The sequence below is a fragment of the Desmodus rotundus genome, chromosome 5 (assembly GCF_022682495.2).
Source record: "Desmodus rotundus isolate HL8 chromosome 5, HLdesRot8A.1, whole genome shotgun sequence".
Classification (NCBI taxonomy): Eukaryota; Metazoa; Chordata; class Mammalia; order Chiroptera; family Phyllostomidae; genus Desmodus; species Desmodus rotundus.
In genome coordinates this window covers 36,782,127-36,807,809 of record NC_071391.1, presented here as the reverse complement: position 1 = coordinate 36,807,809, position 25,683 = coordinate 36,782,127, and the positions used below count along the sequence as shown (strand labels likewise).

Sequence of the window (25,683 nt, the reverse complement as noted above, 5' to 3'; positions counted from 1 at the left end):
CTTCCTTCTGGTCCACACCGTTGATTTGAGTCCCAGTTTCCTTCCCGTCACTATTGGTACTCTGTACATTTTCCTTCATTTCACTCAGCATAGCCTTCATTTTTTCATCTAATTTGCAACCAAATTCAACCAATTCTGTGAGGTTCCTGATTACCAGTGTTTTGAACTGTGCATCTGATAGGTTGGCTATCTCTTCATCGCTTAGTTGTATTTTTTCTGGAGCTTTGAGCTGTTCTTTCATTTGGGCCATTTTTTTTTTTTTGTCTTGGGGTGCCTGAGCCATGAAAGGTTAAGTGCCTAAGGCAGGTTCTGCTGAAAGGACTGATGCGCCCGACTGTCTCCGAATGTGCAGGTAAAAATGCTGGAAGAACTTGTCCCCGTGTAAAAAGTCTACCCGCATCCACACAACTGCGGCTCCTCGGAAAAAAGCACGTTCTCGGTGGAAGGGATCACTGCTCTTTTCTTTCCTCAATTGGGGAATTTAAAGAGCAACACTCTCACCACCTTTGAATTGATGACTCCTGAATATACAAAAGTGGGGTGAAAGTAGGTTTACAGTTGTTTATGTGAAAAATAATATATAATTAATCAATAATAATAATACAAGAATGTGTTTTCCATACTCTCAAACTTTGTATAAGTAGGTTCACAACTATAAACCTATTTTGGCCCCACCTTGTATGTCTCTAAATTATTAAGCCTCTTTGTTTTCCAGAGGAATTTTCCAAAGGATGAGGCATTTTACTGAAGTAGTTAAGAGTGTGAGCTCTGGGGTCAGACTACCTAAGTAGCCTGAGACCTCAGGACCTTTCTGTGCTTCCGCTTCCCCCTCTGTAAAATAGGAACAAGTGGAATTGAATGAGGTAATGCATATAAAGCTTAGAACAGTGCTTGACACATTGTAAACCTGCAGTAAATACTGTTGTTTTTATTTATAGCAACATTTCATCTTGGTTTTCCAAAAGGACTTGAACACATCAATCTCAGGACTTCCTACCTTCCTTCCAAAGAGCATACAGCGGCAGAACTCCCTGGCCCTGTCATTGGCTTCTCCACTGACCTCAGGTCTTTTGGACTTCAGAGCCTGCGCTTATCCCACTAGACCAGAAGTTCCCAAATTTGACTGCATCTCAGATCCCATTGATACTGAATCAGACTCTTCCAGAATGGGGCTTGGGAATCTGTAATTTAGAAAACTGCTCAGTTAATTCTAGTAATGGACCTAATCATTCAATCAGACCTTGGGGAACCACTGTGGATTACACTGCTTTCACTCACTAATTTCATCTCTAAAACAGTGCAGTAAAATAACAATGATATTTTCCATCATTGTTAGTCTAATGTATATTGAATCTTTACTGTGTGCCAGGTACTGTGCTAAGGGCTTTCTATTATCTCATTTAATTCTCACAACAATCCTGTGAAGTAGATACTAGAGTGTCCTCATATTACATATGAGTAAACTGGGTACAAAGAGGTTAGATTAGTTGATAAAAGTCATTTCAGCTAGCAAGTGTGGAGAGCAAGCACACCATTTGCTGGGGGTAATGTGAAGATTATGTTAGATAATATACTTAAAGCTGACACACAGTGGGTGCTCAGTACATGTTTCCTTTTCCCTTCATTTTATCCATGTGATTCTACTCATACCCAGTGAAATTTATTTTGAGGACAGTATTATGACCTTTAACAGTGCCTGGAGAATTAAAAACTTAATATTCTGGAAGGTAGACATAAAAGGGCATTAGGTATCAATGGAAGATGGAGGTTTTTGGGATTTCTAATGGAGAGAAATACAAGAGAAAATATGATTTGGGTGTGGAAGAACAGGTGCACATGAGCAGAAATAGCAGTGTGACCACTGAGGCCACGGATTATTGTGAGGGTAGGAAAAGAGGAAAACCAAGATACGAGGGTAGAACCACATCATCTCAGGGGGGGCAAAGGCTTAAATGACACCAATTGCAGCCCCCCTCCTGCCACATGGTCATCCAGTTCTCACTTGGACACTTTGTGTGACAAGAGACTCAACCTATTAAGGCAGAGGAGGCTCTGGTTGTTAGAAAATTCTTCATATTTATTCATTCTAGGGTTTCTACCTACAGGTCCCCTTTAAACCCCTTTAGGACCCTAAAGAATAAGTCTAGCTTCTCTTCTATTTGACAGTTCCTCAAATATATAAAGACAGTTACCTTGTACCCTCTGGGGCAAAAGCTTCTGCTTCCTTTAATCTTTCCTCATATGACATACATAGTTCCCAGTCTCTTTACATCCCTCTCTTATACATGCAGAAAGTTTTTGCTTGCCAAACCCTAGTTGGAGACAACATTCCACGTGCATAGTGACCAGCACTGGACAGCCCTGTAACACCCATCTTGCGTCATATTCCCCTTGTATCAACACAGGCTAAGACAGCCTTCATTCATTTCGGCAGCCACATTTCACTGAGGACTCAGATTGAGTTGTCTGTCGCCTAAGATCCATTTTAGTCTTGCTCTTACATTAAGACACCTCTGCCCCCAGCCTGCCTTTCAGCATTTGGCTTCCCAGTGTGGGACCCGCCACATGTATCCCTGTTAGAGTCAGTTCATTGCTACAACATTGCACTTGGCTTGTGTTGTGTCTCTTCCCTTCCTGGCTTTGTGTCATTTCGAAATGTGATACACATTCTCTGGAGTTTCACTCAGAAAACTAATACAAGTCCTGACATCTGGGCTCTGGAGGGAGCCTTATGCCATCCTGATGGTAACTGGTGTGGTATGAAGGTTCTGAAGTCAAGTAAACCTAGTTTGAATTGTGATTCTGCCACCTACTGTGTGACCTTGGGCCAGCTGGCTAAACTCGGTTTCAGTTTCTTCATCTGTAAAATGGGGCCATGAGGATTAAAGGAGAAGATGCAGGGAACGCATTTAGCACAGACTAGATGCTGCACAAATGTTGATTCCCTCCACCCTTTCTTCTGGTCAACATGGATTCATTAATCAGCGTCTTTTGGTCATGGTTACTTAATGTTATTTGCTCAATTAATTATACTAGAATCCAGGCTCATATTTCTACATCCTGTCTACAATATCTCAAAAGTGCATTGCTAAAATCCCAGTTACACTGAGTAGTCTCCTCTTCAGACCAGAGCAGAGAGAAAGTAAACAGCAGCATGATTCTATTCGCATGTAAACTTAGGAAAAGTATTAAGCTACCAATGAAGTCGATAGACCTTGAAAACAGTCAGCCCTCAGGTCACAAGCACTATTGGGCAACAACTCTGTGCCTGGCCATGAGCTGCAAATGGGCAACAGTTTTACAATGATTAAAAATCAGTGTGTGTTCAAGGAATAAGGATAGAATTCTGGACTCAGAAGGGCTAGCTAGTCCAGGTGGCAGAAATGAGTGCAGTGATTTAGTTCCATTTGTTCACTATCCAGTCAACAGATATTTATGCCAGACCCCCGCCCCCTCCCCTCCATTTCAACCCTGTTAGGTGCTAACAGGGTGTGGGTGAGTATAAAAAAAGAGACTGTCCTGGTATTCACGGATTTTAACATCTGGAAGGGTTGGAAGTTCTTTGTGCCAAAGGCCCTCCGCTAAATGTTTGAGATGCAGATACAATTACAAAATGTTTATTTTCTGTAACTATTTGTTCTTTCTGTCTCACTCCGGGGGCCGCTGTTTGCGGTAGAGACCAGGGCTGCTGGGATGGTGTCTGCCACACAGTAGGTGGTCAAACCCCAGCTACTGAAAGAAAATGCCATGGAATCGCTTCAGGTTTCAGTTTTCTTTTCGAACGAGAATGACAGCTCCACCGGGACGCTTGGAGGTCAGAGTAACGAAAAGAACACTTGCATGAACAAGCCTTCTAGAAATAATACGTATTCGCTCTGTCGTTTGGACTTTGGCACACCAAGGTGTTTTAGGTCCTCCTGTTCTTAAAATTGATTTCCTAGATGGAGTTGGGGGGAGGAGGATGAGGAAATGCGGCTTTTAGTCAGGATGCCCCGAGTGAAGAAGAGAAGGAGGAGAGGTGAGAGCGATACGCCCGACGCAAGCCACGGATCTGGGGAAGGGGGACATCCCGGGCGATGGCAAGGAGAACAGAGTCAGCAACCGCAGTGGCCGCGGCGAGCGGGAGACCTGAGGGGAAAGAGAGAGGGCAGGAGCGAGGAAATCCAGGGAAAGCGCTCAGATTGGTCCTCTGCTCGGGGCGTGCGCCTCTGTGTACCAAGCGATTGGTGGCGGGAAAGTAGCAGGTAAACGGCCCTCGTCGCCTCGCCATTGGCTAGCGGTTTCTCCAGCAGCCACACAACTGGCTAGCAGGGCGCCGAGCAGCGCGCGGATTGGTCAAAAACTACGACCGAGTTCAGCTCCCTTCGGGCTCTCGGATTGGCTAGCTGGGAGAGGCAGGTATCTGGGCTCCACGGCTCTTCCATTGGTGCGAGGGAAAAGGGGGTTGGGCAAAGCGATTGGTGGGCGGGGGGCCGGGCCTGGGCCGGCGGGGAGCGGATTGGTCGGAAAGTAGGTTAGTGGTGCGACATTTAGGGAAGGCAGAAAGTAGGTCAGGGACGGAGGTGCCTGTTTACCCGCGCCGGACTCACCGCCGCCGCCGCCGCGGGATTGGAGTGGGGGCGCGGGCGCGGGCGCTCTCGGCGAGCCACGGTGAGTGTCGGGCTGGCGACGGTCAGCGGCACGGCTCCGAGCACCCCGTCGGGGGCTGTTAGCACCCTGGCAGGCATGGCGACCCCGCCGCCGCCTGGGTCGCAGCCCGGCCGCCAGGGAACCCTGCCCGACGTGCCCGCAGCCGGCCTTAAAGGGCCAGTGCCCGCTCCCTACCCCCACCCGGGCCGTGGGGAGGCTGCGCCCCTTAAAGGCGCCGCGCCCGCCCGTCCCCATCCTCCCTCACGGGGGCTGGCGCTGCGGGGTAGGGAGGACAGAGGTGCCGCAGGCACCCCTAAAGGGACCAAGAAAGTGCCTGTCTCCTCTCCGCGGGCATCGCTACCTGACGGGGGTAGGGAGCTGCCAGATGCCTCTTAAAGGGGCAGGTCCGCCTTTTGGGAGCAATGACCGGCTGAGGGCGAGTCCTAGGATGTATCATGGGGAGCTGCGGGGACCCGGGAGGGGACTATCCTTGATGGCTGCACCGCCAAGGGCGTTGGGCGAGCGATGCCGCTTTTGCCCTTCCTCCTCCTCTCCTTCACTTCCCTTTCGGGAGTCTGCAGGGCTGGGTGGGGGCGGGGAGGGCGTCTCCGTCGGGTTTAAAGAGTCCGAGCCGGACCGCCCCTTCGGCGTTATTTTGGGATCTGGCTCTGCACCCGGGTAATCCGGACCCGAGATGGGGCCGACCCCAGCCTGCTAACTTTCGTACAGCCTGCGCCATCTGGGTTCTGGATAGCCCCGGGGGCAGCTCCGGTGGCAGTGCGAGCAGGTGCCTCACAGCGCGGGATTTCGCCCGGCGTCCAGGTGTGGGCCGGCCGCGGGTCCATGAGCTCTGGAGCGCCGCGGAGGGCGCAGAGAGGCTGGCTCTAGCACCAGGTTTGACAGATGTCAGAGAAGAAAAAAGCTTCCCGCTCGTGATTGCCGGGCGTTGACAGCCGAAACAGCTTTCGTTTGCTCGGAGGAAGAAGTGTAATAGAAATTAATGCCGACCTTGTGGGGCACGAGTCAACCACGCCGAGGGGTCGCGAGAGCCGGCTGCGGGGCACACGCAGGTGCCAGAGGGCAGGCGCAGGGGAAGGGAGGGCTACACCGGCTTTTGGCATTTGTTGTCAAGTTTATCCTGGCCGGCGGGGGTGACCAGGCCGACACCCCGCACACCACATTCCTTGTCCCCTTTCCCCTCCTTCACCGACTAGGCTTCTTCCCGGGCACATAGCGTTGTTTTGGCGTTTTGGCGCTTGCGGTTTCTTCTCGCTGCTTAGTTTCTCCCAAGCAGGGAATTATTAGCCAAGTTTTATCACCCAACTTCCAGAAAAAGGATTTGATATTTACGAAGCATTTCTTGACTGTACCTGTATTTCCAGGGTCTTCTTTAAAAAAAAAAAAATCCATTAAAACAGCCGATCAAATGTATCTCATTTGCCTCACCACTTGCTTGTCATTTGCCCTTCTGACATTTGCTGCTGTTCCCCTCTTTAATCTATTTTTACATGACAACTATTATTTTAATTCTTCTGGTCCCATTGATATCAGGATCTGTCAATTTGGGTTGGTGGAGTTCTTAATTAATGTACTGGTTGAATCATGAGCTTAAAATAATCATTGCTGCTCCTGAGCAGTTTTGAATAATCTCATGCTCTCTATGCTTGCAAGAAAAAAGAAGTCACTGCTGTTAAATTTGATTTCCATATCAATGAAATTCCAAAAATATTTTTTAAAACACAAAATTGAATGTTTCAGTCCATGCTCTGTTACTGAGTTCACTTTATTGATAAGTGTAAATCAGTTTGTTGAACAAACATATTTAGAAGGCTTTAAAATTTCCTGGGCATGATTTGAAATTGTATCACCTGAAGCTGGATCTATAGAGGCATTTGGTTTTGATTGTAAATGTAGCCAGTGAATAATGACAATAAGTTAAAACCATCGTTAGATAAGCACATTATTCCAACCCATAAATTTAAAATGAGGGAGAGAGGAAAGGACAAGTGTGGTGGAAGAGCACTAGTCTGAGAGTGAAAACATTGTGGTCCCAGCCCAGACTTGGGCTTTCACAACTGTGCCGCTTGGACAAGTTGCTGAACCTTTCTGGGTTCAATTTGCCTCAGATGGAAAGTGAGGTAGTTGAACTAGGTGATCTCAAAGGTTCCTTCTGCTGTAAAGTTCTTTGTATCTCTAAATAATATTTAATACATTTGAATTCAGGTTGATATTTTACCTGCTGGAACCTCCAGAGTATCTGAGCTGAAATCCTGTTTTCGTAGAAGCTTAAACAGATCAACAGATGGTGTTTTAAAGACTCCATTTCAAATGATTTATAAAATGATGACTTCTTAGGACTTTTCCTTCTATTTGCAAAAGAGGTTTGCCTACCCCAGGGAGGATAAGGAAGTGGCTGTGCTTTCAGGTTTATCCCTCTACACCAACAACCTCTACCCAGTTTACATACTAAATGATGGACAGGCATTGTAGAAAGACTTGGCTGTGTTCACACAACTCTGTAAGAATATGTAAGAGTTGCCTTCCTTCTCTGAACTTACCTTCATTTGTGATTTCCATCATCACCTTTCACTGTGGTGGAAGAAAGTCAATATTAAAGAAGCATTACCCCTTCCAATGATGCGATTAAAGGCAATGATCTTAGTGTCATGGTAAACACTTGCAGGGAAGTAAAAAAAAAAAAATCCTTTGCAAACCTTAAGGTTTAGTTATGAGCCCAAAAGCACATACATATTGCCCTTCTCTATAGTACTTTCTCTCCACATTGCCATTTTATTACAACCACACTTACCCCAAATTCCCCCACTGTGTGCGAGCGCACTCTCTCTCCCCCTCTCCCTCTCTCGCCCACCCTCTCTCTCTCTTTCTCCCCGACCCCCTTCTCTGACCTGCTCTGTCTGACTTAAGCTCCGTCAGTATTTCTTCCTTTCTGCCCATAATGTCCTGTCTCTTTCCCCCATGTCTCTTCCTAGTTCAGAAAAAGCAAGTGAATCTTTCCTCTGTTCCCTCTTCTTGGACCCTCACTTTGGGTGGATGCCTGGAGCTCAGTAGCAGGACTTAGAACTTGGGTTCCGGCTGTGTGGCCTTGGACAGTGCTGGGCTCCTCTGGCTGCAGGCTTTTCTGTGGTGTAAAGACAGTGCCTGCCTCGTAGAATCTGTATGAGGATCAAGGGAGCAAGGGAGACGATGCATGTAAAATGCCTGGCACTGGGAAGCCCTCCCTCAGTGCCTGCTGCCACTCCCTCCCACTGCTGCCAGAGTCCTCTCACCAGAATATCCTTCATGCTGTTTTTTCCTTCAGCCTCATCACCAACCCCAGTAAAACCTCTGTCTTAATTTAGGAGAGGAAGGATGGAAGGGGAAGAAACAGATCTGTTACAGGCCTGCTTTCACATGTCTACACTTGGTCCCGAGTCTGTATGTCCCTCGCTCCCCTCCCTGCCCGGCCACCTCTCACAGGCTGTGGACATTCACCGTATCCACTCTCTCATCTGCTCCATCCTTAGCTCCTGGCCTCTGGCTTCTTTCTCTACCACCCTTCTCTATAGTTCTTCTCAAATATCTCTAAAAACTTTAAACTCTGAATTCCAGGGGCCTGTTCTTAGTCCAAAATGATTGTTCTTGGCTCCTTTGCAGCTTTTACCCAGCCTTTCTTTCCCTCCTTGAAATCCCTTCCTTCCTCTACCTTTGGGTCATGATGCTTTTTTGGTTTTCTTCCTGCATACCCTAGAGGTAGGTGTCTGTCCTGGCCTCCACTCTTCACATTATTCCGCTTGCCTAGAATCCCATTTTTAGTCCTGATCTGATCAGTCTGTCCTGCTTCAGCTGCGAGCAAGTTCATTGTACACACCAACAGCAGCCTGTAGCCAGCATTTGTGGCCTTGGAGTTACAGATTGCAAACTGCTTGTGCGCACCACCATCCTCCTAATACCCTGGTGCCCGTACCCTTTCACCGCCAAGCTGTCCTGAGGGGCAGTTTGGTTGGGTGGTAAAGAGCACAGACTTTGGAGCCAGATTTCATGTCCTGTTCCTTACTAGGTTTGTGACCTGTGGTCAGGTTGCTTTGTTCTCTCTCTTGCTGTCATCATCTGTGGAACTGGGATCCCTGTGGTCCTCATCTCTAAGAGTTGCAGTGGGGATTATATGACTTAAAACATTAAAAATATATGAAGCTATTCATGGCACATAGTAGGCACTCCATGAATGTTAGTTGTCTGCATTGCTGCTCTCCCTTGCCTCTCCATATCCAGCCTGCCTGTCAACCAGGCTTTGCTGTGTACACAGAACTATCCAGTCAAACTGAAGGACTGTCCATTCTCTGGCCCAGCCCTTGGCCCATCCCATGCCCTGACCTTCTCATGACCAAATCCTACACCTCTTTAAGACCCAGCTCCAATGCTTGGTCCTCCAGTGACCTATTTCCTCATTGTGTTTTTCCTACTCCCCATGCCTGGCAGCAGTGTGCCCCAGCCCTTGATCTACCTTATTCTCTTAGGCACTGATGCATTCTCTGGGAATATCTCACCAGCTTGCTCAGGGCAAGCACTTTGGGGGAACCCATCTTGGTTTCCCAAAATGACAGGCTCAGGGAGCCTTCAGGATCTGCTCGTCCAATCCAATTAACTATCTGGAGGAGGGGATGGGGTGGGCTAGTCTCTCAGGAACTAAGAGGTAGAGGGAAAGGGGCTACTCTTGTGAAGAGGTGGGGGCATGGGCTGAGGAATGCAACAGGGGCACAAGTGGACGTCACGATTGTATAGGTCTGCATGGAAGGACGGTTTGAGTCGGGAACTTAACATCTGGGGAGATGGAATTGGATAAGCTTTAGTCATCTTTGTTTCAGGGGAATGTTGAGTGCTGACATTTGATGGCAAATGATTTTTGTGTTAGTACATGTTGTTCTTTTAAGTAGTATAAATTCTTGTTTATCCAGCCTGGTTAAAGAAGGGCTTGGATGGTCTACCTAATTCAGTATTCTGGTTAATACTCTACCCATTGGATTTCATACATATACTGAGTAAAACATTTACATGTTTTTAAAAGTCAAGAGAAATCTTATAGAGCTAACTGCCTCTAGCTGCCAACCACTAGTGTGAAATATGTGACCTAGGCAAATCCGTTAGTTTCTCTGAGTCTGATTTACCTCATCTGCAAAATAAGAAAAACACTCTCTATGTTAGTCATCTTATGTTTATTAACTTGTTTAACCCTCATAACAGCCCTATGAGGTAGGTGTGGCGATTATCCTCACTTATCCACAGTGAGTGGTTTTATAAACTGCTCCAGGTCACTCAGCTAATGTGGTGTGGGGCAGGATTTGTGCGTGGGGCCTCGAGTACGCTCTCTAACTGCTGTAGCAGATGTCTCTTAGGAGGAAGCATTGTATTAGGTCCTGTGTGTGAAGCGCCCAGCCTCACACTAGGAGCCCACTAGGCCCATAGTGATTGGTGACAAATCCTATTGTTGACAAATTGTAAGCAGGACCGAAGCCCTCGACAGTGGGATGCAAGGGATGCGTGTTTGGGTATTTCCCTAGTAGCAGTTACAAGGGCTTGTGAGCATTATTCTCACATCTTGTTCTGCACCTCTGTTTCTCTTGCTTATTCCTGGCATTCTGCAGCATTGGATGCCATGTGGCTCCCCCTCCCCAGGCAGCTTCTGGTGTGAGATGAACCTCTGAACAGAACTCATTACGTCCCCTCCCCATCCCCATCATAGCCATCTGCAGAGCTCCTCACTGGGAAGGAGACCTTTTCAAAGTCTCTCACCTTCTTCCTCCTCTCCCCAGCTAAAGACACATTTACTGTCCTGGGGGGGGGTGTATAAATTTTATATATATATATAATATATAATATATGTATACATATATTATATATATATATATTTAATGCCAGTTTTTCCCCAAATACATTTAGATGGTAAGGGAAACATTATTTTATGTCAAGAACCTGTTACATAAAAATGTGTTATATAATGTTCAAATATATACTGCACAGGGAAGTTAGATACCACTTTTTCCCCTCAAAGAATAAAAAGATAACAAATACAGGCTATACTGAATGTAATTAATCTCGGATTTAGAAGGCATGGAAAGACACGCTCTGCCCTCCCAAGCCACCGTTCTGAACCTCTGTCGTTCTCCTTGAGTGCTCCAAGTATAGGGTGCACGGGAAGTTGACCTGAATCTGCCATGGAATCTGTTGTGAGATAGATACTCTGGAAACTGTCTCTGTTTAAGGGGGAAAATGCCTTGACATGTTGCTCCCTGACATCTTTCTTGTGTCTAAGCAGAGGGAAGAAGCTCCTTTTGTCCCTCCTACTCAGACTACTCAGGTCATCTTCTGAGCAGTTTCCTGCTCTCCCCTCTACTTCCTTCAGTTCTTCCCACACGATTTGGCAGCATGTGGTTGACCACCCGGTCGCCCGTCCTCCGGGCTCTCCAGTCTGACCCTGTTTCTCTCACCTGCCCTGTTCCCTGCCCCGTCCCCATTCCCAGAAGCAGTGGTGAGCCTGAGGTTCGATTCTGCTTGTTCCTGCCCTGCCTGGGCCACCCTGTGCCATGCTCTCTCTCCTGCCCTAGGCCCTTGTTTGCATCACTCTCTTGACCTGAGAGGCTCTCTTCCTTGCCTTAGCCTGCCTTGAGTCTCTCACTTCCTTAGAAGCCTCTTCTGATGACACTTGCCCCTTTTGTATGTTCTTTCTCTCTCTCTCCTTTTAATTGCCAGCCATTCATTCAGAAGCACTGGTACTTCATATTTAGCAAATTATCATATTGTATTTAATCAGATGGCCAATTCTCTCATTTTTAAAATTGTTTCATGAATAATTATCTTGTCCTCACTTCCCACTCTCCAACTCTACTCATTTACTCATTCAGTGAAGTTTATTGGATGCCTACCATGTGCAGAGCACTCACTACACAGCAGTGAACAAAACAAAGTCCCAGTAGGAGGAGACAGACACTAACCTGTTAAACATGCTAACTCCTGCTAGTGAGAGATGCTAGGAAAGTAGTCAAATAGAGTAAAACAGTAGTGGTGATGGATGGTAGGAAGGAGGTTGCTTTAACTGGGTCTTCCAGGGAGGCCCCTCTGAAGAGGTAGCATTTGAGCTCAGCTGCAGGAAGATCTAGGGGAAAATATCCCAGGAAGACAGACCAACAAGTGCAAAGGCCCTGAGGCTAGAAGTGGCTTGATTGTTTTTGAGGAAAGTAAAGGCCAGTGTAACTGGATCATGAGTTCATTATGTACAGATGTTTTCTCCTCCCCGTAACCTTTAGCCCAGTGCTAGAAAGGCCCTGTAGATACTTGCATACAGAATCTGCTCCTTGGTTATATATGGTATAAATAGCAGTTCACTGTTCTCAGAAGACTTCCCCTAAAACATACTGCGTATGAACAAATTAAGGATTTGAAGGGCTTTCTCATAAATGTACTCTGAGCATGTATCAGCCACCATTATTACTTTATGTTTAGTGTAGAGCTTCAGACCTCAGAATTTTGTTTCACATGCACAGCCATCTTAAAAACAGGTTTTGCTCCAAAAGTTCATTTGTAAGACAGTTGATAGAAATTTAGGATAGATTTTCCTATAGAAAAAAATGAACTAAAGTGTGGTTATGTTCCCAGGCAAGCCCACGAAAGCCATTTAGTGTAACTGTAGCTGAAACCATGCTGTTTAGTACTAAAGCATTACCGGAATTAAGTAAGCCTTCTGAAGCTGGACCCCTCATCTATATGGCATTATAGGTCATTTACTGTTAGCATTAGGGGGGCCCACTTACCTTTGCCACATCTCCTACTCTTCTTCCAGTCTGTCAGAAGGTTTTATAAAAGGGATTTTTACCTTTGTGCCCTTAAGGTTTTGTTTCATGTGCTAGAAATCAGACAGTGGTGTACGGAGTGGGGAAACCCTGCACTGGGAGTAGGGAGAGGCCCAGGCTGCAGACTTGGAGCCGCCGACTGACTACTTGGAGGAAGTTGCCTCCATGGAACTTTGATTTTCAGGTCCTTGTTGGCTATAAGATCTTGTTTTCTCACTGTGATAGGAAAACGTAAATATTTCCTTGTGTAAGCCCACCTTCAGATGGCCGCCTCAGATTGCTTTCTCACGAAGCAGACAGCACACAAAAATGAGGAACGCAAGAAGTGCCCGTGCATAGGGCTCAGCAGTTACGCATTCCACGTGAACCTTGGTTTTGATCTGCTATCTTTCTTGATGAGTTGAAAGAAATTTTGTCCTAGAACTTTTGGTCCAGATAAGATTCCTGTGTTCTTGGCCAACTTATCTTTCATATGATTATGTAAATCATTTTTCTCTTTAACCCTTAAGGATAAAAATGGTGACTATGGTTTGTTGCTTATGAAATATACTTATAAGTGCCCTTAAGGAATGGAATGAGTTTGCAGGAGAGAACAGAGCTGAAAGAGTGTGGGATCAAAACAGTTTTAAATGTTAACTGCAAAGCTATTTTCAGTATCCTGCTGGAAGAAAAAAAAAATTTTTTTAAAGGCCTTAGATGATACAAGAGGTTTCTGCTCCAAGGGAGAAAAGAGCCACGGGTTCCGCAGTGAAAACTCCCGGATCCTTTAACTGCCGCCCTCCCTCACTTCCTACCTCTGAGTTTTGTTTCTGGCACCAGATGCCACATGTGCTGTTTGAGAGGTTTGATGTTTAAATAACGATAGTGGCTGAGCTCAACTGGAATTTAGGGTGTTAGGGACGTAGAGTTTAAGTGACGTAGGGTGCAAGATGCTATGTTATGAACTTCCCAACAGATTCTAGAGTGAGGGAAGCTTCACTGGGGGGTGACAGGACATTTTTAGCACTGCCTCTGTTTGGCCGATTGAGAATGGCACATTCCATTTTTTTTGTTTTGTCTTTGCTTGAAAGCATAGCAAGGAGTTGGTGCAAAACAGTTCTTGCTTTGTGGATTTCACTTTGGAGCTATAAAGTGGCGTTGTACCTAGGCTTCCTCCTTAGATGCTGAAATACAAGCAGGTATATTAGATGCTAAGTCCTCAGCAACTAAGACAGTACCTGCGCAGAGTAGTCACTCAATGAGTAGGTTGCTGAATGAGAGAATTCAGCTTGGGAAAAGCCTCAACTTCTTCCCTTCTGATAGTACAGACTCATGAACTCAGTCTTATAAGGGACTTTGGAGTTTAAGTCACCATTTCCTTTTGTCATCTTATTCTTTAGTTTGACCATATATCAGTATCTTTTATTGATGATCAGTAATTAACTGGCAGTGGTTGTCCCTGCCCTGCTGATCTTCATCTTTATGTTATCTTTACTTGGCTTCAAAGTACAACAATATTAATAACTGAGCCATATCAACTTAAAGAAAACTTACTGTGTATTTTTTTGGACATAGTACTACACATTTATTTATTCAGTCAACAATTATCTGAAGGACCATGCTAGACCCAGAAAATACGCAGAAATCGTTATTATGGCCAAGGAGCCTGCGATTTTATATACTGGTAGAAGATTACCCAAGGCCATGCCGATAAACTGGTCTAGACTATCTACAAGTGCTACAGAAATTTAGAGACCAGAAAGAGCTTTTCCAGTAGAGAAGAGGCTTCATGGAGGTGATCACATTTAATCCGGACCTTTAAGGATGAGTAGGATTTAGATTCATACATGAGGATAGCACAGCTATTTCCAGGAAATGGGTAGGTAAGTGGCAACACAGCAAAATTAAAAGCATGGAAGTAGAAACAACCAGTTTATGTTCAGGGACATGGGCTTAACCAAAAGGGAGCATTCACAGGTAGTGGTGGGAACTTAAAGTCTGAAAGATCATTCGAGGCCTAAACCGGAAGGATGCCATTTCAGATGATAATAATTGCTAAGAGAGAGTTTCGTCTAATTCCTACAAGACTCTATGAAGTAGGTCTATTATTAGCCTCATTTTAGAGATGAGGAAATTGAGGCACAGAGTGACCTGGTAACCTGCCTAAGGTCACATGGCTAGTAAGTGGTAGATTCAGGCATAGAAACCAGGCCCTGAAGGCTCTTGACCAGTGGGCTCTGCTGACTCCTCATGTCCTCCAGATGCAGAATTTGGGCGTGGCCGGGGGTGGTTCTAGAGCAAACACTGGAAGTGGACAAGAGGATGTTCCACTCCTTCGTTTTGTAGGTAAAGCAACTCAGCGAGGTTAAGTGACAAGTCAAAGTTTACTTGGTGAGGTGGAGACTGGTAGGCATTGGAGAACCTCTGAATTTATTTTTATTATGGTTACTATGTTAGTGACATGAAATAATTCCCCTGTGAGCATTGGTTCAGGGTAAGTGGTCCTGTTGGATTGGAGCAAAGAGGGATGAACTGCAGCAGAGATCTGATAGGAGGCTACTAGCTTGAATCCAGACAGAGGGTGGGAGGGAGCCAGAACCGCAAATTAATTGTCGGTTATGTTCATCAGCATGGCTGTTTTCAGTCACCCTCTAGATTGTTAGAGTGCAGAACATCTGCCTGTGTGAGTGGCTTTCAAGTATGTGAATCTGCACTATACGGTGCAGATACCTTGGTTAATGAATTCTCCAGAAGCAAAGCACCATTTTGAAAGTCGAATGTTTAAAAACAAATACCCGCATTTTCTGGAATGAGCACTGGATTGGGAACCAGATAACCTACATTCTAGGCTGCTTCCACTACTTAAGCAACAGACAGCCTAAGCCAAATCACTTATACTGGCTGATTCCTTATCTGTGGGACAGGTACTACAATTCTTGTTGCACCTTACAGTGTGGATCTAATGCTGGAGTGAGATGCAAAAAGGGTTTGAAAGCTGTAAAGTTGCTCCATGGTTGTATGGAGCAGCTTCCTGATTTTCTAAAAATATATATTTATTGATTTTAGAGAGAGAGAAAGGGAGTAAGAGAGAAACATCGATTGGTTGCCTCCCATACAGGATCGAACCCACAACCTAGGTATGTGCCCTGACTGGAAATTGAACCCCCAACCTTTTGGTGCACTGGATGATGCTCCAACCAACTGAGCCACACGGGCAAGGGCCAACTTCCTGGTTTCGATAAGGTGTTCTGGCTTCACAGGGATAGCCTGGAGGGCTCAGAAGGAAGTTTCCCACCTCAAGGGCACTGTTAGGGATGTGGCGCTGTCCACTGTGTGGGTGCTGACAGGCTTCACTTTGCTGCATAGGGCCATATTTTAAGGGTGATTTTATGTTTCACCTTTAGACATGGGGAGCCACAGCCTGAGCGTGGATGGTAAAGTTAGGCACAGACACCCAAGTTAATCTATTCTTCTCTGCACATACTTCTCAGGATAATGATGCTCTGCTGTGAACCTGAGAAGCAGGTGTCAGGATCTAGCCAACTGGCCAGTTGGTTATTCTTGGATGTTTTACAATCCTGGTGCATAAAGCTGAAGTCCAGAAAAACCTTGAATTGCTTCAGCGATTAATAGGTGAGCCAGTATGTAGTTCAGGTAATACCTGGTTGCAAAGCCTGCAGCACAGTCTTGACATGAAGGACAAAAGATTTGCCAAATCTTAATTTTTGTTAGTATTGCACAATGTAGTTATTATTATTATTTCTTAACATTATTAATAACAGCACATAACCTTTGAGTAGTTATAACATGCTAAGTACTGTGCTAAGTGTTTATGTGCCTTTTCCCATTTACTCTTCACCATAGTCCTGTGGGCGGGGCAGGGGGGCGAGCACCATCAGTCTCACTTTCTAGTTAGGCAGACTGAGACCTGAAGGTGCCTCAGATGGGAAGTGGGAAAACTGTGATTCAAACCCAGGATAGTCTCTCTCCTGAGCCTGCACTCTTAACAGCAGCAATCTTCTTCCTCCCTTTTCCTGGCACCCTGAAATGCTTCCTGTCTCTGGTTTTGAGGTTTCTGACAGTGCAGTGAGTCTTTGGAAGGCATTTTGGTTGATAGACATGTCGCTACACAGTGGTTTCAAGCTCACTGCAGCTCTCCCTTCTTTGCAACCACGGCTGACATCTAGCAGCTCTCGTCGGTTGCTCTGTGGCCCATGAACAAATGGATGCCAGCGATGAATGCGGCAGATTGACTAACTGTTACCAGCTAATGCATGTGGGGGATTTTAAAGAGAGAAAAAGAAGACAGAAAAACAAATTGCTCTGGGTCAGTTTTTCAAAAAATGGCTTCAGTTTTCATGTTGGTGCTTGTCAAAATCTCCCCACAAAAGCCTTTCCAAACGCCATGATACTGATGACACCATTTACCCCTGTGTGTGATTTACAGAGCACTTTTCACTGCACTGTCTTGTTTAGTCTCTACTGCAGCCTTATAGGAAGAGATAAAATACAGATAAAGAGTTTAAGCTATTGTTCGGGATCCCAAAGCTAGTCAGTGGCAGAGCCCAGACTTAAACCCTGTTTTTTCTGACTTTAACTTCCCTTTTCCCAAGTTCTGCTTTGCTTTCTTGATTGAAGATCTTCTCAAGTATATGATTTACTGTATTTAGAAATCATCAGGCATCATTAAAATGAAGTGTTTTGTGCTACACTCTCACTGATTCAGAATAAAAGGCTCACGTGATTGGTTGTTGTGTTGGGTTTAATTGCTTTGTACCTACTTTATGTGGTTCAGACTATACATAGATCCTTTGTGATATATTATTGGGTCAACAGCCCTGCTAGCTTTAAAAATCCCAAGGCTTTAATAGACGATAAAACAGGGAGTTTACATAATTTATTTAAAACGTTGACCATGGAGTTCTTGGTTAGGAATACAAGATCCTATTATCAATTGTTTCCATGGAGAAATTAGCCTTGGCTCACATCATTGCAGCTCTCAGTGCCTTTAGAGTAGATAGTGGTCTAGGCCTTCTACCTTCAATATGTGGCTTCCACTTGGTGGTTGAAAGTGGAAGCTTTGGTTTTTACCATCTCCCAGAGGAAAGATCAGGGGGCACACATGCACTCATTTTAAGGGGTAGGCCTGGAAATAGCACATTCTTTTGTCCCATTGACCAGAACTTAGTCATATGGCTACATTTACCTGCAAAGGAGGCTGAGAGATACCTTTAGTTGAGAGGTCATGAGCCGGGCAAAATCTCTGCTTTTAAAGGATGCAGAGGAGATAGGACATTGTGGGAAGTTAGCAGTCTGCTACATCATGGTACCAATGGGAGGGAGTAAACAAAGTTTGAAGCTGGTGCCAGGATAGCTGGGAAGATAGGAGTCCAGGGTCAGAATCTAGGCAGGCACACAGAAATCGGGGCCAGTGCAACCATCTAGAGGTCAGGGCAGCTCATTGATCAGAAAGGTAGAACCCAGGTGCTAGAGGTAATACAAATACTCCAGAAAGCTTCAGTTTTAAGTAAGAGGAAATTATCTGTGTGAACTATATAGGAGTCAGAAGACCTAGGTGTGAGTTGAACCCTTCCACTTCAAAATCTGGGGCAAAATACCCCAATAAACATTTACTTTATCATGTAGAATATGGGAATAACGGTGATGGCCTTTCCTGTCTCCAGGCTTAGAGTGAGGATAATGTGTGGGGAAGGGTTGTACAAACTGCAGCCCCATGGAAATGGACGTAGCATCTGTGTTATTCACCTTTGTGTCACCAGCACCTGGCCCAATGCCTGGCATGGACATACTTGTTGAATGAAGTGCGAAATATTATGAGAGATGGGGGAGAATGCACTGCGCTAAGAAGATCTTGATTCTGGACAGTCTTCTGTGCTAAGGAGAAAGGTTTTCTGCAGTCCACTGTCCAAGGCCTTGGGCCTAGATGTAAAACCAGGTACCCCACCAGGATGGGGGAAGACCCCAGGAAAAATCCTGACTGGGTAGCATAATACGTGCTTGGCAAGACCATTTGTTTATGCCACTGTTTAGGTGACAGAGTACAACAAAACTGGAGATAGGGCTTTCATTTGGATGTCATGGTCCATGAATATGAACTAATCATTTTTAAATGGTTTGGTCATGACTTATATTTAAGTCTTTTATCCATTTTGAGTTTATTCTGGTATATGGTGTAAGTTGGTGGTCTAGTTTCATTTTTTTTGCATGTATCAGTCCAGTTCTCCCAACACCATTTATTGAAAAAACTGTTTTTATTCCATTTTATGATCATGCTCCCTTTGCCAAATATTAATTGACCATAGAGACTTGGGTTTATTTCTGGGTTCTCTATTCTGTTCCATTGATCTGTGTCTGTTCTTATGCCAGTACCAGACTGTTTTGATTATAGTAGCCTTGTAGTATAGTTTGATATCAGGTATTGTGATCCCTCCTACTTTGTTCTTCTTTCTCAAGATTGCTGAGGCTATTCGGGGTCTTTTTAAGTTCCATATAAATTTTTGAAATATTTGTTCTAGATCTGTGAAATACACCATTGGTATTTTAATAGGAATTGCATTGAATCTATAGATTGCTTTGGGTAGTATGGACATTTTAATGATGTTAATTTTTCCAATCCATAAACACGGCATATGCTCCCTTTATTTGTATCTTCCTTAATTTCTTTCTTCAATGTTCTATAGTTTTCTGAGTACAGGTCTTTTACCTCCTTGGTTAAACTTATTCCTAGGTAATTTATTTTTCTTGTTGCTATAGTAAATGGTATTTTCTTCCTACTTTCTCTTTCTGATATTTCATTGTTTATTGGTATACAAAAATGCCATCAATTTCTGAATATTGACTTTGTATCCGGCTATTTTGCCAAATTCACTTATTAGGTCGAATGGTTATTTTGGTGTAACCTATAGGATTTTCTGTGTACACTGTCATGTTGTCTGTGAATAATGACAATTTTACTTCCTCCTTTCCAATGTGGATGCCTTTTTATTTCTTTTTCTTGTCTGATCACTGTGGCTAGAATGTGACACCATAAGGGTCCTAGAGGAAAACATAGGCAGGAAAATTGCAGATATTCTACGTAGCAATATTTTTTGCCACTATATCTCCTAGGGCAAGGGAAATTAAGGAAAAAATAAGAAAATGGGATTACATCAAACTAAAAATCTACTGCACAGCCAAAGAAACCATCATCAAAACGAAAAGGGAACTGACCATATGGGAGAACATACTTGCCAATGATACATTGGACAAGGGTTTGATCTCCAAAATGTATAAAGAACTCCTACAACTCAACACCAGGAAGACAAACAATCCAATTTAAAAATGGGCAAAGGACCTGAATACACACTTCTCCAAGGAGGACATACAGAGGGCCCACAGACGTATGAAAAGATGCTCAACATCACTAGCCATCAGAGAGATGCAAATTAAAACCACAATGAGATATCACCTCACACCTATCAGAACGGCCATCATAACAAATCAACAAACAACAAGTGCTAGAGAGGATGCGGAGAAAAGGGAACCCTAGTACACTGTTGGTAGGAATGCAGACTGGTACAGCCACTGTGGAAAACAGTATGGAATTTCCTCAGAAAACTAGAAATGGAACTGCCTTTTGACCCAGCAATTCCACTGCTGGGATTATACCCTAAGAATCCCAAATCACCAGTTCAAAAGAACTTAGGCACCCCTATGTTCATAGCAGCACTATTTATAATAGCCAAGTGCTGGAAAGAGCCTGCATGCCCATCAGTAAATGAGTGGATAAAAAAACTGTGGTACATTTACACAATGGAATACTACACAGCAGAAAGAAAGAAGGAGCTCCTGCGCTTTGCAACAGCATGGATGGAACTGGAAAGTATTATGCTAAGTGAAATAAGCCAGTTGGTGAAAGACAAATACCATATGATCTCACCTATAAGAAGAATCTAATGAACAAAATAGAACCACAGACATGGAAACATGGAACAGATTGAAAGTGACTAGAGGGAAGGGGGTAGGAGATAATGGTGGAAAGAATGGGAAAGGACTAGACAAAGAACATGTATGATGACCCATGGACATGGACAACAGTGTGGGAACTGACTGTGGAAGCGGGGGGTGGGATGAGTGGAGTAGGGCAAAGGAGGAAAAATTGGGACAACTGTAATAGAATAACAATAAAAATGATTTAAATGTTTTTAAAAGATGATAAAAAAATAAATGGTTTGGTCCACTTGCAGATTGGAAGATGAAACCTGCCCAAGGCCACCAAAACTTGATTTCTTGCTTCAGAATAATCAATGCAATTATAAAATTCTGTTGATTTGGGAAAAATATGTGGTTTATTCAAAGCAATAACTATTTGTTGAAAATATGATAATAGGTAAGAGGATACAAAGATGAGCTTAGTTTTTCTATCTTATGGGCTATTTCTTTTCTAGCAATAGGATTTTTTTTTCTTTTGCTGAGAAAGTGGGGGTTCCATGGTATAATAGGGTTTTTTAACTTTATGAAGGGGTTCTTCTATTCATTTTGTTATTTAATTTCCTTTTTCACTGTGAGTGAATTTCTTTCTTAGAACTCATTGGAGTGTTTCAAAATGGACTTCACTGGGAAAAAAGCAGGAATTGAAATTATATTCACAGTATGCACTTAACTCTGTTAAACCCTCATGTATAGAAGGAGGGAAATGCACCAAAATGTTAACAGTGGTTCTCATCTTGTTCAGTGAGAGGTGATTTTTATTCTCATGTCCTTCTCTGCAGTTTCCTATTTTTCAAAAGTGAGCATGTATTACTTTTACAATCCTAACAGTCCAGTTGAAAATTAGTCCCACAAATTAATATTCTCCAGCCAAAACAAGAATCTTTATTTTTGGCAACCTGGCCTGGGCTGTAATCCTTCATGTTAACTCAGACCTATCCTGATTATTTTGTGACTGAGGCATTAAAGAACGTGTTATAATAAAGAGGATGTTTTCCAGAAGAATACTACTTTTAACATGTATTAGGAAAGATGTCCTGATGAACTCGCCTCCTAAAATCTGACTAGCTTTTGTTACAGTCACTAAGGGTAATGAATTGGGAAGGATTCCCATTCACTGTGTAACTTTTATTTCCCCTTTTCCTGCCCCCCTGTGTTCCTCAGGTCCCCCCACTCTTGTTACCCTGGGATTGGACGACCCTGTCCTGTATTCTCTCAAGCTCCTTTCATTTCTGGTGTTCTCATTTTACATCTTCTCTGTTTGTTCATGACTTAATAGATTTGTTTGTGTCATCTTCCCTCCAATATTTTTGTGGACTGAAGAGAGCTGATTGTTGTTCTTTTCCCTGTAGCAGCTTCTCCTTGCTCCTTGTCATTGTTCAGGCGAGTACCCTGAGCAGTGCTCCTGGGATGCAGTGAAGAGATGCAGTCAGGATTGCAGGGAAGGGACAGGGGCACTGAGCTGCCTGAGAACCTTGGGGAAGGCACTGGGCCATCCCCCCAGCACCTGACCCATACCTGAAGGGCAGGCTTGGGCGTGGCTCTTGGAGATGACTACTTGGTATTTGAAGTCAGGCAGCCTGCAAACCTCTGTTGAGTCCCTGCAAAGTGGCAGCTGCTGTTCTAGACGCTGAATGGGCACAGTGATGAGCAAGGTAGACCTGACCTCTGCTCCCATGGTTACAATCACAGATTATAACAATGGTCCCAGAGGTAGTTATAGGGCCCGTTTGTAGTGGAGCAGGAGGGTCAGAGTTGGTTGGGATGGTTCCCAGGCCTGGCGCCTTGTAGGTCCTCGGTTCTTTCTGTTGGGGAGGGATGATACCAAGGAAACCTCTTGGTGCGGCTGAGCTGCTTCTCCCATTCAGTCAGCCTAGACCTGGGCAGGACCTGCAGGAGAGAGCAGAAGCTGAGGGCATGAGCTCGGGGGCTGGCAGTCTTGGTCTCTCTACCTGCCTATCTCTGGACTGCCTCAGGAGCTGGCCCATCTTCACTGAAGAGTCTGTAGTGTGCATACTGCAGCTTTGTCTGAAGATAAGCTAGTATTTTCTCCCTTACTTTCAACTTCTAATGAGTGCCAGTGTGTCGGTATCCCTCCACTGGGATATTGGGCTGTTACCTTCAGGAAATTAGTTTTGATGGACTCCTCCCTGCCTCCTCATTACCCAACCGCCCACAATGCTTTTCCTGGTGGCTCTGAGTCTGGCATGTATTTACAGTATTCTTCTGTACTCTTGCCCTTTCTGAAACTCTTGCTGACCAACTCTCACAGGTTCTTTCTGCATCTCTGTCTGCTTGACTTTTGACAACCCAGAAAAGTTTAGAGTTAGGCAAATGTAAGTGGTTTCCCTGAGTCTTCCTTTACATTATACTTCTCTGTCAGATCTAGGGCTTGGCCATCCATCCTATTCTTTGTGTCCCCTCTTTCGGAAAACAGGGACAAATGAGACCCTCACCCCATGGGGACTCAGCACCTTTCCTCCTATGGACGTTACTGGTAATGACTGTGTTTCTGGCCCTTCTCCTCCCACCTTCCTGTTCAAAGAACAAAGCCTTGGAAGCTTGCCTTACCCCATTTTGATTCAGTGTGGAAAACTTCAAGTTATCTGCCTCCTGAAGGACTCACTTGGCTTCCACAACTCCCCACCCCTTACCCACCCACCCTTGAACTGTGGCATTTAACCAGAGAACAAGTCATTCATCAGCAATCACTTAACACTCCTACCAGGGCCTACTAGGAAGGCTCTTTGTTACTAAATTTTCTGGGGTGGGTGGTGGGGAAGCTTGTTAGTATTCTCATTCTTTTGGTGTCGTTACCATTCCTTTAAAAATATATCTACATACATGCACGTGTTTGCGTGTGTGTTTACATATCTCCCTTTACATATCACAAGGGTCTTTAGAATGAGTGTGGCCCTCAAGGGCCTGGATTTAAACCCTGAGAGGGGTAGTCATCCTTTGGGAAATATATCCCTTTTGAAATATATGCCTTTACTCCAAATATTTGTTGGCAGAGATTTGTAAATTGTTGTTTCGGCGTTAGTTTTAGAGCTCTCCTCAGTTTCTGAGATAAGTTTGGGGCCCACTGTATTCAGCATCCAGAACAGTGTATGGTCCTTGGGTCCACCCCTTAAATTTGGACTTGGTGAGGGAAGCCTTTTGAGGCACGGCCGGTGCCTGTGGCACTATGGGCTTTTAGCAGCTCTTACATACCGTCATCACTGAAAATGTTGTCAGGAGCTTTGGGGACTCAGAGGGCCATGGCTCCTGTTTGGAGTGTGCCCTCTGCAGTGATTACAGCCCAGGCGTATCTGTAGACCACCTTTTACTTGACTATAATGTGCTAAACTGCATCCAATTTGCCCTGGAGTAAGCAATTTTTTTTCAAAAAGTTTAATCCAAAAGTTGTCCCTTAGGTGTTCTGAGTGGCTGTCCTCCTCATGTGTTTTGGCTAATACTATCTAGCCTGGCCTTGGCCTGAGTGGCCACAGCTGGCTGGCAGGCACCTTGCACCCCTCCTTACTAAGGAGAAAAGGGCAAAGTGGCTTCTTTCCCCTGTTTGGAGACAGGACAGGCCTGGATAAGGAATCATCCATTCATTCAACATCAGTTGAGTATCTGACATGATGGGAAGCCACCTGAGTGTTGAGAGCAAGAAAGTAATATCTGATTTAGGTTTTTTTCAGGGTTCTTCTGGCTGCCTGTGGACTGAGGTGGGGAGGACAGGTGTGGAACAGGGAGACAGGTTAGGAGGTGGTTGTCCTGGTCTAGGAAGCTGTCTTGGATGCTGCTGGTTGACGTCTGGGTGAGAGTGGGCAGGGCACGACAGTCCTTCACTGGCTGCCCTGGCCACTTGCCCCAGGCTCTGGCCCCCTGGATCACAAGCCTGCCCTTTCCCAAGTGTGCCAGGCCCTGCTCTATGGCCGATGCTGTCATTCCACCTGGACTGTTCTCATCCTCTGCTTCCAACCCTTGTGTTTCTGCCATTGCCTCACCGAGTGACCTTGGCAAGTTGCTAGATCTCTCTTGAGCTTCATTCTCTTTATGAAAGAGTGATCACTGAACCTACCTCAGGGGATTGTGAGTATAACACACATATATAGTTGAGTGTGATTATTGCAGTAGCCTCTGAAGCGGTTTCCTGCTTCCAACCTTGCTCGACGACCGTGTGCTGTCTGCCCAGGGAACCCATGAAGTGGGGGTCAGATCAGGTCCTGCCTGTGGTTAGAATCCTTTAGACAGTAGCTTCCTGTCTTACTCAGAGGAAAAGCCAAATCCTCAGCATGGTCCACAAGGCTTCCCGGTAGTTTTCTGACCTCATCACCCACCCGGAGGCTGGTATATAGTTCAGTAGCCCAGGTTCTGCATGTGAGTGGCACCCCCTAGAGTTAGACAGTGCACAGCTTGTGCGGCTGGCACACTGGTCCTGCCAGCCCCTCTCGCTCCACTGCAGCCATCGGCATCCTTGCTGTTCTTCAAGCACAGGAGGCAGGCTTCTTGCTCAAGCTCTTTCTGCTGACAGCCCCTCTGCCTCGAATGCTCTTCCCCCAGGTGTCTGCGTGGCTTGTTCACTGTCATCTTCTTCAGCTCCTCTCAAATGTCACCTCACTTCAAGTCGCACCACCCAGTTCACTGGCCCATAGATGTTCCCTATTTTCTTTTTCTGCTTTATTTTTTTCTGTTAGAACTTACCACCATCTACCATATTCTACAGGTTACTTATCTGTTTGGTTTATTGTGTATCTTCTCTCAACAGAACATAAGTAAGAGAACAGAGACTAGTGTTTATTTTGTTCACTGCTCCGTCCCCAGTGCCTGACAAGTATAGTGGAGGCTCAGTAATGAAGAGTGGTTGGACTTGCAATCAAGCAAGCGAAGTATCTGGTACAGTGCTTAGTACACAGTAAGCACCCAATAAATGCTGGCTGCCATTATTTTTATTGTTTTTGTTGATTACCCTTCAGGGACCAGCTCCACTTTGGCTTTCTCTGAGCCCTTGCTCAGCCCCTTCTCAGGTAGAATTGAATCACACTGCCTGCGCCTTCTCTCTCAGTGCGGCATTTTGGCATGCTGCATTAGTGGGGATTATCTCACTCTTTTCCCTGCTTGAGTCCGAATTTTTGTTGGGCAAAGACTGGCTTGTTTGGATTTGTGTCTTGAGTGCCCTGTGCCTTCTGGGCAGCATGTAGTAGGAGCTCAGGAAGTGCTCACTGCAGGCAGCCAGGACAGGTGGGACAGCTCTGGC

At 45.0% G+C, this 25,683-nt stretch overlaps 1 protein-coding gene across 9 annotated transcripts in view; it reads left to right on the top strand.

The window, feature by feature from the left end:
- Positions 1-4,517: 4,517 nt before the first annotated feature.
- The window catches only part of BMAL1 (basic helix-loop-helix ARNT like 1), a 102,456-nt gene continuing 81,290 nt past the window's right edge, over positions 4,518-25,683 (top strand). For all 9 annotated transcript variants that reach the window (XM_053923803.1, XM_053923802.1, XM_053923799.1 and 6 more), the window contains exon 1: positions 4,518-4,650. The gene's annotated coding sequence lies outside the window, so the exon portion shown is untranslated. The remainder of the gene's footprint in view (positions 4,651-25,683) is intronic.